Source organism: Periophthalmus magnuspinnatus, chromosome 16, assembly GCF_009829125.3.
Source record: "Periophthalmus magnuspinnatus isolate fPerMag1 chromosome 16, fPerMag1.2.pri, whole genome shotgun sequence".
Lineage (NCBI taxonomy): Eukaryota > Metazoa > Chordata > Actinopteri > Gobiiformes > Gobiidae > Periophthalmus > Periophthalmus magnuspinnatus.
In genome coordinates this window covers 20,092,380-20,106,994 of record NC_047141.1, presented here as the reverse complement: position 1 = coordinate 20,106,994, position 14,615 = coordinate 20,092,380, and the positions used below count along the sequence as shown (strand labels likewise).

The 14,615-nt window shown below is 38.6% G+C and overlaps 1 protein-coding gene across 2 annotated transcripts in view; it reads right to left on the bottom strand.

Annotated features, from left to right (window-relative positions):
• LOC117383481 (zinc finger protein 516-like) overlaps positions 1 to 13,793 on the bottom strand; it is a 36,102-nt gene extending 22,309 nt beyond the window's left edge. The window contains exon 1 of one of the 2 annotated variants that reach the window (XM_033980666.2): positions 13,707 to 13,793. The gene's annotated coding sequence lies outside the window, so the exon portion shown is untranslated. The remainder of the gene's footprint in view (positions 1 to 13,706) is intronic. The other variant, XM_033980667.2, reaches the window with a different exon arrangement.
• Positions 13,794 to 14,615: the final 822 nt, after the last annotated feature.

Here is a 14,615-nt window from a genome sequence, read left to right as displayed (position 1 = left end):
TGTCAATTTTGACATTTTATATAACATTACTGGCCACACTACCTACCTCTGCCAGTATCATCGGTTTAATACACTGTAGCAACAAGTCATGACCGGTTTGATTTGAATCTAAATTGAAACTCTGCCTTCCTGACTTGTCCCGACTTCCTGCTCCGTCTGTCCACTTGCCCTTGCTCCCCACATCCATCTCTGCCTCTGAACTCCAATCACTCTCTCCCAAGTGTAATTAGACCAGTGACCTCAAAGCTCGCCGCCAGCCGCTCACACTGTCACACTTTCTCATATCACCGTTTTATTTTGCCTTTTGCTGTGACAAGATGGACCAGGCAATTTGTGAATATACAAGGTAGAGGTTGCTGAACTGAAAAGTATGAATATGCATTATGTAACAACATGTAAAGCCACAAAGTTTGCTGCAAAACTTTTACTGCTATTTGTGAAGTTGGCAAGGATTTGTGTTTTCAACCTGCTCTTACCTTCAGGCATATACAGAAGAACACATCCTGTAAGAGTTTTCGAGAGCATAACAGGCCAATAGATCTGCTTTTAAAAACATGCACATTCAAATACACAGTACTGCTCTCCCACAGGCCGGACGAGAGGGTTCCCACAGAAAATCCTCCGATGGCTCGACTACAGAGCGCCTGTGTGGGCTTAAAGAGGCATTTGTTTTCCAGAGGTGTTCCACTCACTGTTCGAGAGCACAGGTCTGCGAGCCAAAACCGAAGGAAAACAACTGCAAACTGCCATCCGAGGTTTTAAGTGTCAGGCCTACCTGTCTCAAAATACAAGATATATGAACATAAGAAATCAGGCAGGTTTTAAGGATTCCTAGACATTCCAGACAGTATGTATTAGAATTCGGGCCAGGCATTCAACGTTTTTTTCATCATATTGATCAATCACACTTTTTTATTTAATTCTATTTTGTCTTATTAGAACAATGGCTTTTAAAAGTCATTTTCTGGACATTTAATCATCAAGTTTAATCATTGCCATCAACACAAACAAATGGTCACACTACTGAAGTCTGCTCCAAACAACATGTGTTTATTGGCTGTAGACCTCTTAATAAAAACAAAAACAAAAAACAAAACAAAACAAAAGACAAGCTGATCACTGAAGACTAAAAAGCATAAAATCTTAAGCTATATTCAAATTCAATTAATAACACAGCTCTAGCTTTATGAATTCTATGAATACATTCCTGATAATAACTAGTGTAAAAACTACTTTGATGTTTTACTAAATTGGCTATGAATACATGAGGCAAAGTAATTCCTATATACAGGAAGTGATTGAAAGAGGTTGGTGCTGGTTTTATTAAAATAACCTTCACCATCATAAAAAAGTGAAACCACAGTGAGACGTTTCAGATTTAAATAATCCCACATACAATTTCAGGTTTATGGATCTCCCAGACTGATACAGGCCTACATAAACTATGTAGTTACATGTATTTATAGCCACAACCAACTTCTGAGATGTTTTTCTTAAGACAAGTCACAGTAGTTTACATTTTATAATATAATAAAATGTGTCTGGTATTGTCAAAATATAAAATTTGCTCTAACAGCTCCCTGGTAAAGCAGTAAAAAAAAAGAAGAAGAAATACCCCTACTGGCCACAGATGTCACTAATGTACCCGACTGTCACCACACAAATCACAATTTGGAAAACTTCTCGAAATTATTGCAAAACGTCTTCACACATTAAGTCTTTGTTGTGCCATTTGATAGCATATTGATGAGTACATTATGTTACAACAAAAAGTCTCTAGCCTCTCTGAAGAATAATAAAATTAAATAAATAAATAATTAAAATTCCAAGAAATTTAGTCATTCTAGTTTTCATCTTCACTTTCTTTTTTAACAAGGCACCAGTGAGTAAGTCAAAACATCTGCTTAGAATTTCATAGCCAACAATCCTACAAAAAATTATTAATAAATGCTTTCTCTCAGTCTCTCTTAATGTTGGCAAACCTGTTAATTAACAAGCATCAGTATATATATATATATATATATATATATATATATATATATATATATATATATATATATATATATATATATATATATATATATATATATATATATATATATATATAGTTTATTTATATAAACTACTGAGAGTTTCACATGCAATAGTTTTTAAAAATAGGTCCAGATTGAAAGAAAAATTCCATTGAGGTGTATACCTAATATTGTGGCCAGTGAGTTTCTATGACACACTTTCCTCAGACTGACAGGTAATATTGTGCACTCCAGCACTGGTGTGGCTTTGTGGCTGATAGATGATGGATGGCTGTATAAAAAGAACTGAAGATCCCATCTGGGTCACGTCGTATCGAGCTGACTGATTCACATTGATGAAATCACAGTGGCTTGTTAACCCGCACAGTGGAAAAGCCTAAACTAATAGTAGAAGGAAAACAAGACCAGCGTCCGAGGAAAGATGCATGTGGAGGAGACTGAAAAAGACAGAGCTAATAATGAGAGGGAGGACAGCGCAGCCAAGATAAGTGGTAAACAGTGATGTAAAGTCATAGCAGGAGAAGGATGGAGATAATACAAAAGGACGTGAAGAGACAAATATGAGGTGATGAGGAGCAGGCAGGACCTATGCGGAGCAAGTCTGAAAAGACTGATTTTCAGGGTTACTAAAACAGAAACTGTAGACTTAATATATGTTTTAGACTTTAGACTTTTTCTAATTTCCCGTGTGTTTTTAATTTCTGGAAAACAGGCCAATTATGTTTTCACGTTTTCCAGGATTTCCAGGACTCGTGGAAACCCTGAAAATATAAAAGAAAAAAAAAAATAGAATAGCCAATCTTAAGAAGTTAAGATTTAGTTAGTTTTAAAGTAGACCTATTATGCAAAATCAACTTTTTTTTATCGTTATAGTTGTTTCCTCTCACCATTTACTCACCCGAAGCTGCATTTGGAGTGATTTTGAACTATCTTTAATTGTTTATTTTCAAGATGCCATTCTGCCGATCAATCCCCGTTTTCACCAGAACCTGCGTACACCCACTGCTCTATACTTACTTCGTTCTCCAATTTTATTTTCTTAATCTGTGATACGTGCAGGATTTTGCACAATTTCATAGTCATTTTGGCACAAATGAAAAAAATCTGCTGCTCGCTATGTTGATCTGTAGCTATCCATAGGAGGTACTGACTCTTTGGTTGTCTTTGTTTAAGGTGACGTCAGCTCCAATTGGGCACCACAGTTTTCTAACTCAGGACTCAACTGGCTTGTTTCTTTTGTTAAGTCATTTTAGATGAAAATTGCTATTTAAAATGGGCAAATTATAATATAATGATCCACAGGTATATAGGGTAGCTATATGGCAGAAACAAACACAATAGGTCTTCTTTAAAGATAGATGAAATAAATAGATTTTTTTTGGTTTCTTGTTTACAGTTAAAAAGCGAATTCCAGCTGAATATACACATTAAATTCAACTTAGTACTAGAGTACTAAAGTGCGTAGTAAGATACTTTTAACTTTTAATGTCACAGACAGTCTCAATACTGATGACAGTCAGCTATGAATCCTTCCATGCACTTTAGCCCAAATCAATGAAATCCTATCTATTCAGCAAGAAATACTAGCTTAACAGAAACAATGGTGAATATGGACCACACCTCACCACAATGACTATCAAAGTGGCTAAGTATCAAATAAATATGAGTGAATGCGTGCAAATGGGTGTGTTTTGAAATCTGTTTGCATGTGTAGGAGGTTATACATGGAAAATGAAGTGGAATTGCTTTTTGTTTGGACAGATGTTATAGTTTTGCAACCAAAACCACAATTAACAATTTATTTTAGTTTATGAACTAACTATTGTAGTGGAAAATAGAGAATTAATAGTCAAGGGCAAATCAATTCTTATTGAACCAACTTTTCAAAATAAAGGACAAACTATTAATTTTCATTCAAACGCAGGTGGTCTCAAAGTCTAAATTACATTATGTTGTCAGTGAACAAGTAGCATTCCTCAACCCACCTGTTAGCAATGAGCTCACCAGCCCAACCAGCTCTGCACCAGTTGCTGTGTTTACACAAGACAAGAATCACCAGACCGAGATCCTACAGTCCACAGGCCGGAATGTTCAGCTGACACTGGCACATCTGTTCAAATCCAGAAATGATGACTAAAAAATTACTTAGGAGCAGATTCAAGAGAGTAGGAATGGGAGTATTGCATTATAATACAGATTTGAAATTTCTAAATATGCAAATATAATGTATTGTAAACAGCCGAATGGACAAAAGAAGTGTCAAACTAAACTAAAGAAAAGGTAAAAGTAATATAACCTAAATATCCTCCAAAAGGAGGAGGTAAACAAACCAGGAAGCATGTTTATTTGTATGAACACCACATACAGTTTACAATGACCCTAACTAAACCAGGACCAAACCATCTTTTCAAACAGAGCTAAATTATCAAATACATTCAGAAGCACAATTCTGTACAACTATTTGAAAACACTTAAGAGGACATTTATTTGAATACAGTTTACATTGCACATAATAAAACTATTTACTGTATTACACAAAGTGCCTGGGGACACTTGCCTACAGCCATGATATTGTAACAACACATGTAGAAAGATTGCAGCATATGTTAACATCGACCCACAATCAACAGCTGCACACCACTACTGACCACTGTGCACACGTTAATTGAGTTGGGCAGTGCAGAGTGAATACAAGAGCAAGCAAATGTTGCATCAAGTCCTGTTTGTGCAGCTTTGGCCCCCGGAGACCCCGAGAGAGGCACTTCCAACGGGAGTTACCTGCATCAGCAAAACAGCCATTAAAGAAGCAGCCCTTCCAAACCAGTGCAAGACTCACTGACCAGCCTGATATACACCAAACACAGGATTACTCACTCAGCTGACGGCGCACTGAGGGAAGTGCCAAACATGGAGACCAATCTGGAGATTATTCAGCAGAGATGTCCAAAATATTTCTGCTGTCAGTTGATGCTACTTCTCTTACTATTTCTATATATTACATAATTATATACAGTGCTAAGTAGTGCAACAATGGCTATGTCTGAGAAGAATAAGAAAACAAAAGAAGCCAAATTCAATAAATTCTGTACATGCCAATGCGAGTACAAGAATGCTTTGAGTCAATTGCATTAGCTACATTGTGAAGTCCATAGGTATTCTGTAAAGTGGATACAATGTGCAGACAAAAGTACTATTTGTAGCTGATTGATCTTCCCAAATGTCCGTAACACATTTTATCATGGGAACAAAAGGCCATATGTTCTTCTCAAGTGCTGTGACTGGGCCTGAGGCCGCACTTTGAAGAGGCCTTTTCTAAGGGGAAACATCAGTGTGACTATGAAACAGCTCAATATGAGGGACATGTACATGACAACATCAAATGTCCTGTTCGTTGATTTTTTTTAAAAGATATAACATTTTTAAAGGAAAGCCTTGTAAAATATAAAAAAAATGTATATATTTTGGGTGCTTGTTGCTAGTACCACAAGAAAAGGACAGAAAAAATAAATGGGTCAGGGAGACAATATTTCAAGGGGAAAAGGCTTTGTGGCGGTTCCTAATACTATTAATTGGGTAATTTAGGGAGTGGGTCTGGTATAATCTGCCAGGATTAGAGGCTCTGCTCCTTTTACGATGAGTTTCACAAATTTAAATACCATTGCCGCTTATGAAGGTCAGTATAGTATATTAATAAATATTTTGTTTCCTTTTATATGTTGTGTTATACTATAAATATAATCCAGCCTTGTATATAATTTAACAATACATTAGAAAGGCCATCTTAAGTAAAACCAAACCTAAGTGAACATACGATAAACATGATGAAGAATGATGACATGTTTGTGGCTTGACTTTGGATGCTCCACCAGACAAAAGGGCGAGGTAGCACTACCACAGGCCCCTATGCTCCTCTCTTTCTGTCTACCCTCCTCACATCTGGATACAATGTGAGAACAGAGCAGAGCAGTTGGGCGGGTGGCTGAGGGGAGGGGAGCAAGTGTATGTCGCCCGGGGGATTCTTTAGCCAACATCAAGAGCCAAGGTAGTGCTACTGCTATTACTGCTCGTCAATTTGGACTGAGGTAGCATGTGATGGGTGGGTGAGGGTACCGGGGTCTCTCTATCCCAGTGATGACTGCTGGAGCCCTGAGCAACAGACAGAGAGACAGGGGAAGGCAGCGAAGGGGGGCACAGCTAAGTAGCAAAACAGCAGCCCAAATGTAAACAATAAATAAAGCAGTAAAGGACATACACTGAAGTGCACAAAAGGAGCAGGTGAGCAGTGTTTATTCACATGCAGGAGCAGAGTGTATGCTTTAGCCACATGTGGGGTTTGGGAGAGAGGCCATTAACCCCTGAGCGACTCCTCCTTACCTTTGTCCTCAGTGACCCTATGGACAGGCCTGACCCCAAATCCCCTTCACTTCCTAATGCCGGACCCCTCACACCTGATCGCACTGTGAACACACTAAAGAGGTTTGTTATTTATTAGCTTTGCTAATGACTGATAATCTGATAATATGATGAAATGTTTTTATTACACAATTACTTTTTTTGTATAATAATAATTGGAAAATTACCATGCTCAGACACGGAATGCGAGATTTCACGCATACAATTCCAACACCATCTAGTTAGAATTACATTTCTCAAGTTAGTAAGTTACCAGGCAATGGTAAAAGAGATAAAAAACAAGAGCATTAAGCTCATTTGACTTGCTTATATGCCAAGTTTCAACTAAAATGGGATGTCACACAATTTATTGATGAACTATCTCTGCCGAGATTTGGAGTTTCCCCTTTTACCCAGCTCTTTGAGCTACTGACTCATTTCAGGCAGCCAGTATCAAACTAAAAGGGGAAGTTATATTACCTTCTTTAATTTCCTTCTTTGTAAGTGTGTTTGCCAAAGTAAACTTTTCATTATGCCAGGAACAAAACAAGATCATGTTTTATTGCACAATTTGTATTTTATTTTTTAACCCAAACAATCCTATAGTGGTTCATATAGCAAGCAGAGTGCTCACACAGGCGTTCACTAAAAGGCAGTGCAGCGAGGTTGGGCTGACATCAGCGGCTAACGATCAGTTCCTCTGTGGGCTGAATGATTAGCTGCAGTAGCCGGGGGACATTTCCAGCTTGTTTCCCTAAGTTAGTCAGACATGCAACATCACTGGCATTCAATCTGCACTAACTACATCCACTCTCTGTCAGACCTGATACAGCCAAACCCCTGTTTGCTTCAGCTTAAAATTAAGGACAATTTGTTGTGGTTTAAGTAATTTATATAGGGGAATCATTTAGGGTTAGGCAATGGCAATATATTAATAAATAGTAAAACTTGTGCATCAAAAGATAAGAAAATGTTAGCCCACTTAAAAAAAATAACTGCATATTTTCCATTTGCTGCCATCACTTTACAACCATTCATATTTAACCTGTTGCTGACCTAAATAGAAAACACTGTTTTCCCATTCCAACTATTTCAGTGATTTCCTTTTACTGAGATTATGAATAAACAATAATTGCCTACTTATCCCCATTTGATGTCAGTTTACCCCTAATAGCTTGCAACAGTATGGTGAATGTAAAAAGGCAGTCTCCCTGCATAGAGTTCACCCAACCCCCACCCATCCTTAATGCTCTCTGGGCTGCTGTGAGTTTGGATTAAGTTTGGGTGCCATGTCCCCTCCCTAAACTGAGCCCTGCCATCGCCCTATGAAAGATACACTGACAAGGACACAGTCAGTAGCTCATAAAAGCAAGTAAACTGTCTAAAGAGTGATGGAGCAAGAGGCAAGAAAAGCGGGTTTACAAATGAAGGAGAGAGAGTAAACAGGAGATTATTACTAACAAATATTTAATTAGGGCTCTTGGGTGTAGCAGATCAATACTGCTAGTCTACTATAGTGACATCTGGGCAGGACAAAGAGTGCTACTCCTTCCCCTGGCAGCCCTTCTCTCACTCTCAATCCCTGATCACGACCATGTGCTCCTCCGGGCTGGTTCTCCCTGCTAAGCTTATTTCTCCTCTTTAATCCCAATGCAATCACAGCAACAATGCCAAAGCACCCATTTTCACAGACCCCCACACATAAGCATGAAATTTATTAACTATGATCACTATGTCAGCTAAACCTGATAAGCTCCTAATGAATCCACCGCATTCAGCTGCAGCACAGCGATTGTTATTTCATTGGATCATCAATAAGGTGTAAGATGGAAAATCAACATGACTGACAGTGATAGATAAGGCATGGTGTAATGTAGTAAAAGGCTTTCCATTTAAAACTCAAGTAAGACTGTGTGAGAGAAGAGCCCTCTTCATCCAATGGAGTGGATTCTATCACTATCAGCCCATCAGCAGCACTAATAAAAAGGGCCAACTAGTCCATCTGACACGTGAAGTTGTAAAATATATTAGCTGGAGCTATTTGGATATAGCTAAACAGGTTCCTCTGATACTACTACCCACACCCATTGTAACACAATATACACCTAACCCAAACAAAATTAGTTCAAATAATTATGTATTCCCATTTGTAAACTGTTGTCAGTAGTTATGGTTGTAGCAGTAAAATTGCTGAATAGACAAACAAACTAATACTGGAGTAAATGGCTGTATGAGTGTTTCTTCCCATGTTAATTTAGAGTGAAAGGACTGTAGACTCAGAGCGTCAGAATGTGATGAAGCATTTTAGTACTGCCTACTGCTTAAAACTGTCTGGATATAAATATTTTGTGGGAGGTTACTTAAATGAAACAGTTGTCATAGGGTTTATTATTATAAGCAGATAATCTTTTCTCATGTTTACCTTTGATGATTTGTTGATTCATGGTTTGTATAAAGTGAGTAATTGGATAATTCATTTAAATTGATTAATTTACTTAGTTATTAAGTAGAGGATTGTGCCCGCCCATTCAACTGCTGACGCTTTTGAGTAATCAGGAGGGTGTAATAAAAACACTCCCACATCGGTATTAAGAGCTGACTCCATATGATCCAGTTGTTTTTGTATCAAATAAAAGCACAATAAACCTATAGTGAAATAACATCAAAACTAATCAACTCCATACCTCACATCTATAATTTGTAGTATGGTACACTTCCTCTTCTTTTAGCCTACAGTGAAGATAACAGTGATAATAGCCCTATGCATAAACCTTCTTCTGCTCAGTGCTCCCCTGCCCCCTACGCGCTCAGCTCCTATCTTAATCCTCTCATTACTATACATGCTTCATTTATATAAAGTGAAGCGATCAGGTGTTCTCCTGCTGTCTACCTGTCTGTCTTGGCTTTTATGTTATTGATCTCTGTAAGGTTGGAGAGGGCAAGAGGGTCCAGGTGTGACCCAAATAGAGGGATTAACTGCCCACCTGTTACTACAGTTTACAGAAATTCTAACTATGATCATAAACTTAACATGACGGTCAAATATAGACACATTCTCATTATTGAAGGCAGTAAGGAATACATTTCCCATGGAGGGCTCATTTATTATTTAATATAGGAGCTTGGTGTTTCTAGGCTAACACTGAGAGACTGCCCTTTCAGAATGGAAACCCCACCAAGCGCCAGAGAATCAATGTAGTCACTACAGACAAAAATCTTGAAACACTGAAATGATGGCACTGTCTCCACCATCACAAAGATATATAATATACTGTAATGGGATATTTTGTGCACTCCTTTGTGTAATATAGAAACAATGTTAAGCCAGATCTATGACTGAGTAGATCACCACAAATTCTACATGTCATAACATACATACATACTTTGTGAAGTAATTTCTAACCTGCTATGGTCTAACTTGCCACGCTATGTCATTAATTAGATAGAATAAACAATTTGGTGCACCACATAATATTAATACAAAAATAACCCCAGTAGTTTATGAAGCCATCAATAAGCCATGTAGGTACAATTGACTAGCCTATCAGCACATCTTTATGGTGCCCCCTGGAGCTGGAGGAGGTAGATGAGTCTGACCATAGTGAAAAGGCACAGGGCAGTAATGAGTAATGAAAACAGCCGTGTTAGTGCTGCCATTCACTAAAGGCCTGCTGCTGTGGAATGTGAGGCACCATTCATTCGCATGGGTTAAAAATGCATTTCTGCCACCACAAAGCCCTGCCTTGTCCTCATTGTTTCTTACCATACCGATAAACACCGCCAAGTTATAAAGAACAAGATACAGAAACATTAAATTGCTAATTTTAGTCCTACTGGAAAATTAACAAAGAGGCTGGACGTTGCAAAAAAGCTGAGATAAAGAGCTGAAGTTTGATCATGATAAGTGTGGCGACAGTAAGCACACAGGCAATGCACAAAAGACAAAGTCCTATTGACAGAATATGCAGTAAGGAGGGTCTAGGCAAATAATGACTGACATATTCTTACCTCTAACAGCAGTGATATTGCTTAAGTAAAGAGTAGTCATCCAAGTCATAGTTTGATTTGAGTAAAAATATAAAATACTTTGCCAAAATTAAACCACAGTATGCTAAATTATATTCTTGGCGAAAAATGTTTGACCTGAATGCCTGATAGCCACAATGAGTCACTTTTAAACATAGGTTTGGCTCCTGGCTGAATTTAAGGTGTTCAACAAGTAACCTCAGACATGACAGAGCTGATGACGTAACACTGCTGAAAAACACATGTCAAGTATAGTTTACAAGGTCTTTGAATCATCCACAAACTAGAAAATTTGCATGACCTCAAGCCTGCCACTATATAATGCAAAAGGATACATGTTACAATGTTTGTTTATAATGATTTGTATAAGTGTGTGATAAACATGTTGCTTTTACTAACTGTTAATGTTTAAAGTTTTGATGACTTGTTTTTAATATGGTAAACGAACTACAAACATAACATCTGAAATTTGACAAGTGGAGACATTGTAATCCCGTCTGCAACAACAGCCTAGTACAGTCTCTTCCTCTCACTCTCTCCACCTCGTTCTCTCTTTACGTCTCGTGCCTCTGTGTGTGTGTGTGTGTGTGTGTGTGTTTGTGCATGTGTGCGTGCATGTAGGCGTGTGTGTGTGTGTGTGTGTGTGTACAAACCCACAGTGTGTTTATCCAACAACTACAAAGAAAAACTGTGCACAGCAGAAAGTCAATATTAAAGGGGATGGAGAGGAAATCAAGTGCAAGAGTGCTCACTTTAGATTCCCATGCATAATGATGAATGAACAGTATTAGGTAATTACTGCACTGCTAATAGAGTGAGTTTACAAAGTTAGGACATCACTTTGAAGCCAGCTGGTGAAAATATAAACATACAAGATTCAATAGTTTAGTCCAAGTAAAAGTGAGAAAAGTGTGAGAGTATATTGTCTCTATGTCTCTGCTTTACATAACTGCCGTCTGATAAGTGCTCCCAAGTGACACTTATAATGACAATCCTTCAGTGTTCCAATATGCATGCTAATGTCTCCTTAATACATGGTTTCATTACTTAACATTGTATTTTGGCCTGGAGGACACTGCTCATTACATCCAAGACTGTCTGTTGATGCATATTTTACAGCTATATCCTCTATAATTAATGCACAATATGTCTCAGAGGCATTCACCATATGAGTAGAACTATCTTGTGCCTTCTAACTAAATGTTTGAGACTACATATTTGTCTACATGCACAACAATAAAGTCATGGCTCCTCTTTGCAAGGTCCCATTCTGTTATCATTTAAACATTCCTCAAAATGACCCTTATCTCCATTGTAGCACATGTACTTAGCAGAGAGCGCTCACCCCACACACTTAAACGAATTAGTTTTAGGCTATACCGAAGAAGACTGGGCAGTCCAGAGCGCGCGCACACCCACTTCATAACAAATAACAATTAGACACTGCACTTCCTTACCATTTATAACGCCGCTGTGAGCTCAAACAATACTAAAAAATGAAATAATAAAACACTCAAGAACAGTCTTCAGGAGCTGACTAGATTCATCTGAGATAAGAACGGGACACCGTGTGCCAGCGCTGAAACTGACAACGGGCTCGTGCATTTTCACTTTGCAAAAAACATCGCGTAAATTATCATCTATAACGAATTCCTGCCTCCTTGCGTACTACAGAACACTACAGGTTCCCTTTCTGTCTCTCTAGCGTCTCTACCGTTTCACTTGAGTGGCTTTGCCCCAGAGTAGGAAATTGTAAGAGCAGGGAAACAGGAGGCTCAAATGGACATAGTTAGATTAGAGAAGGGTTTAATTCAGATCCTTAATTTGACAGATTTATCAAATGAAAATTATATTTGGCTTGCAATGCCAAATATAACATTTTCATTGTTATATTGCATTACGTGTATAAGAAATTCTGATTTTGCGGAAGGAAGTGAACGCAGCCTGAATGGAAACCTCTCTGTGAAAGACTAAGAACAAGACCAAATAAGACAACCAGAAAAGTTTGTCCCGTTGCGCATTAATTGCCAATCAAGTCCAGTATTAAACGTTTTGGTCCTTCAAGAATGACCCCTGATGGCTCAACTGCTGTCCAAGAAAAGCGGCACTGAGTAATTACTCGCTTAGTAATATATGACTCTGATTACTACATACATGCGCAATCACTTCGCCTATAGGAGTCGTTACTTTGACTCATATGTTGTGGTTTATTGTCACCTGCTCGTGATGCATCTATCAGATAAAAGAGCTAAAAGAGGAAGCAGAGCCCCTTACAGCCTATGCACTGTCGTCCTATTGTGTCCCTTTAACATAACAGCAGGCTCACATCCTGTAGTGTAGGTGCATCATCGATGAGAAAAAAAGTTGAAAAAGGACAGACCCAATCGCTCCCTCCTCCCTCCACTCCTCCCCTGCCACATGTTTAGGCACCCCCAAACACACGCGCGCGCGCGCGCATCGCATGCAGATGAGTTGAGAGCGCAGGGGTCGGCAGAAATGCGACGACTCAGTTCACACCATAATACCTCCAGGCGAGTTTCACATCCTTCACATCCTAAATCTTTACAAGAAACAGTCACCTTTCTTTGTGGGACTTGCGGCCGTATAGGCACCTGTGCCTTGCTCACTGGCAATTGTGCCCTGACTATTATGTAGGACACGAGTTCCTAATATGGATATGCGCCCCCAGCACCACCACCACCACTACCGACCACCCCTCCTGTCCACCTCCACCCAGTAAGCCTGTCTGTCCGTTTGAATAGTTTTAACGGAGTTCTTCCTCCTTCTTTGAGATGCTTTAACAATAGACTGCGATTCTGTGTGCCCAAAAGCAACTATCAGACATAGATCCGTCTACTGCACAGCACAGAAAAGTTACGTTCGATAGAGCTGTTTAGAGGAAACCTATCCAAAATGTCATATAGACTAATTTGGTTTTAAACCACCAAATGACTTTCTGGGAATAAAAAAAATCTCAAGTGGCAACCCTTTTCTTCCGTTCCCAGAGTAGTTAGTGTTAAGATTTACATAGTATTATAAATGATTTGTTATTTTGTTGTCATCAGTTGTCAAGAGGTCACACAAGATTATTTTCTCTATCAAGCACCACAAGCCTGTCTCTGCGTGTAACCTATTTATAAATCAACATCAGGCAATAGCTTTCCACCAACAGCCCATTGTAAAACAGAAGTGATGGTTCAGTATATGCCGTAAGAGTACAGTATCTTAACGACACGGATTCGGCGATGTGCGTACCTGCCTCGTCGGAAAGAATAATCCAGGGTGACTTCAAGAAGCGCAGACAATCCTAAAGGTGAAAGCATGCTCTTTGCAGTGTATGCTGAAGTGCATGATTGAGTAGGGCGAGTCCATTTGGTTATCTGGGGGGTGTCCAACAAGCTCCGACCTCTGCGTAAAAGGAAATACAAGAGATCAACTTTACTTCGGCAAATCACGTAAACATAAATGATACTACACATTTACACACGATCGATTGGCTTGAAAAAATAGATTTAGTCTGACATACATTCATCTCGTGGTGCTTCCTGAAACCCCTTTTTAGCCCACACGTGGCTTCTTCTGCATTAAATGGAACTATCTGCTATTGTCTCATCAGCGAAAAGTTGTTGATTCTGTTAAAGATCGTATAAGTGCCAAAAGTAAACAATGTAACTTAATAACACGCAAATTCAGACACACATTTCATATTTAAGAAACGACAAGATCTAAATAAGTAAATAATCGCATCGTGTTATTGTGCCCCTTTCATTCCAATGTTATTATCCTAATATAACTTACTTCATCTATTCGCACCGACATAATGTGAGGATAAAATGTTACTATAAATGACGTTTATCACATTTTCAAACGCATGCGCTTAAGGAAGATGGTTTAGCTGTTTACCAATACGGGAAACACTCTTCTCTCTATTTCTTATGTCTAGTTTTGGACTGGTGTAACTTCTATATGTTATTTATCCACAAAACATAACTGTATATATTTGAAAACGGTTAAATGGTCTTAAATAACAACTCACAATGATTGATTTGGGAGTGCATAAGTAGGTAATTACTTGGGCAGGTTTTCCAGCTTGTTTTACTATCGACTTGGCTTGTTTGAGATGACTAACATAGCAAAAATGTAATTATAGGCCACTGTCCAGCG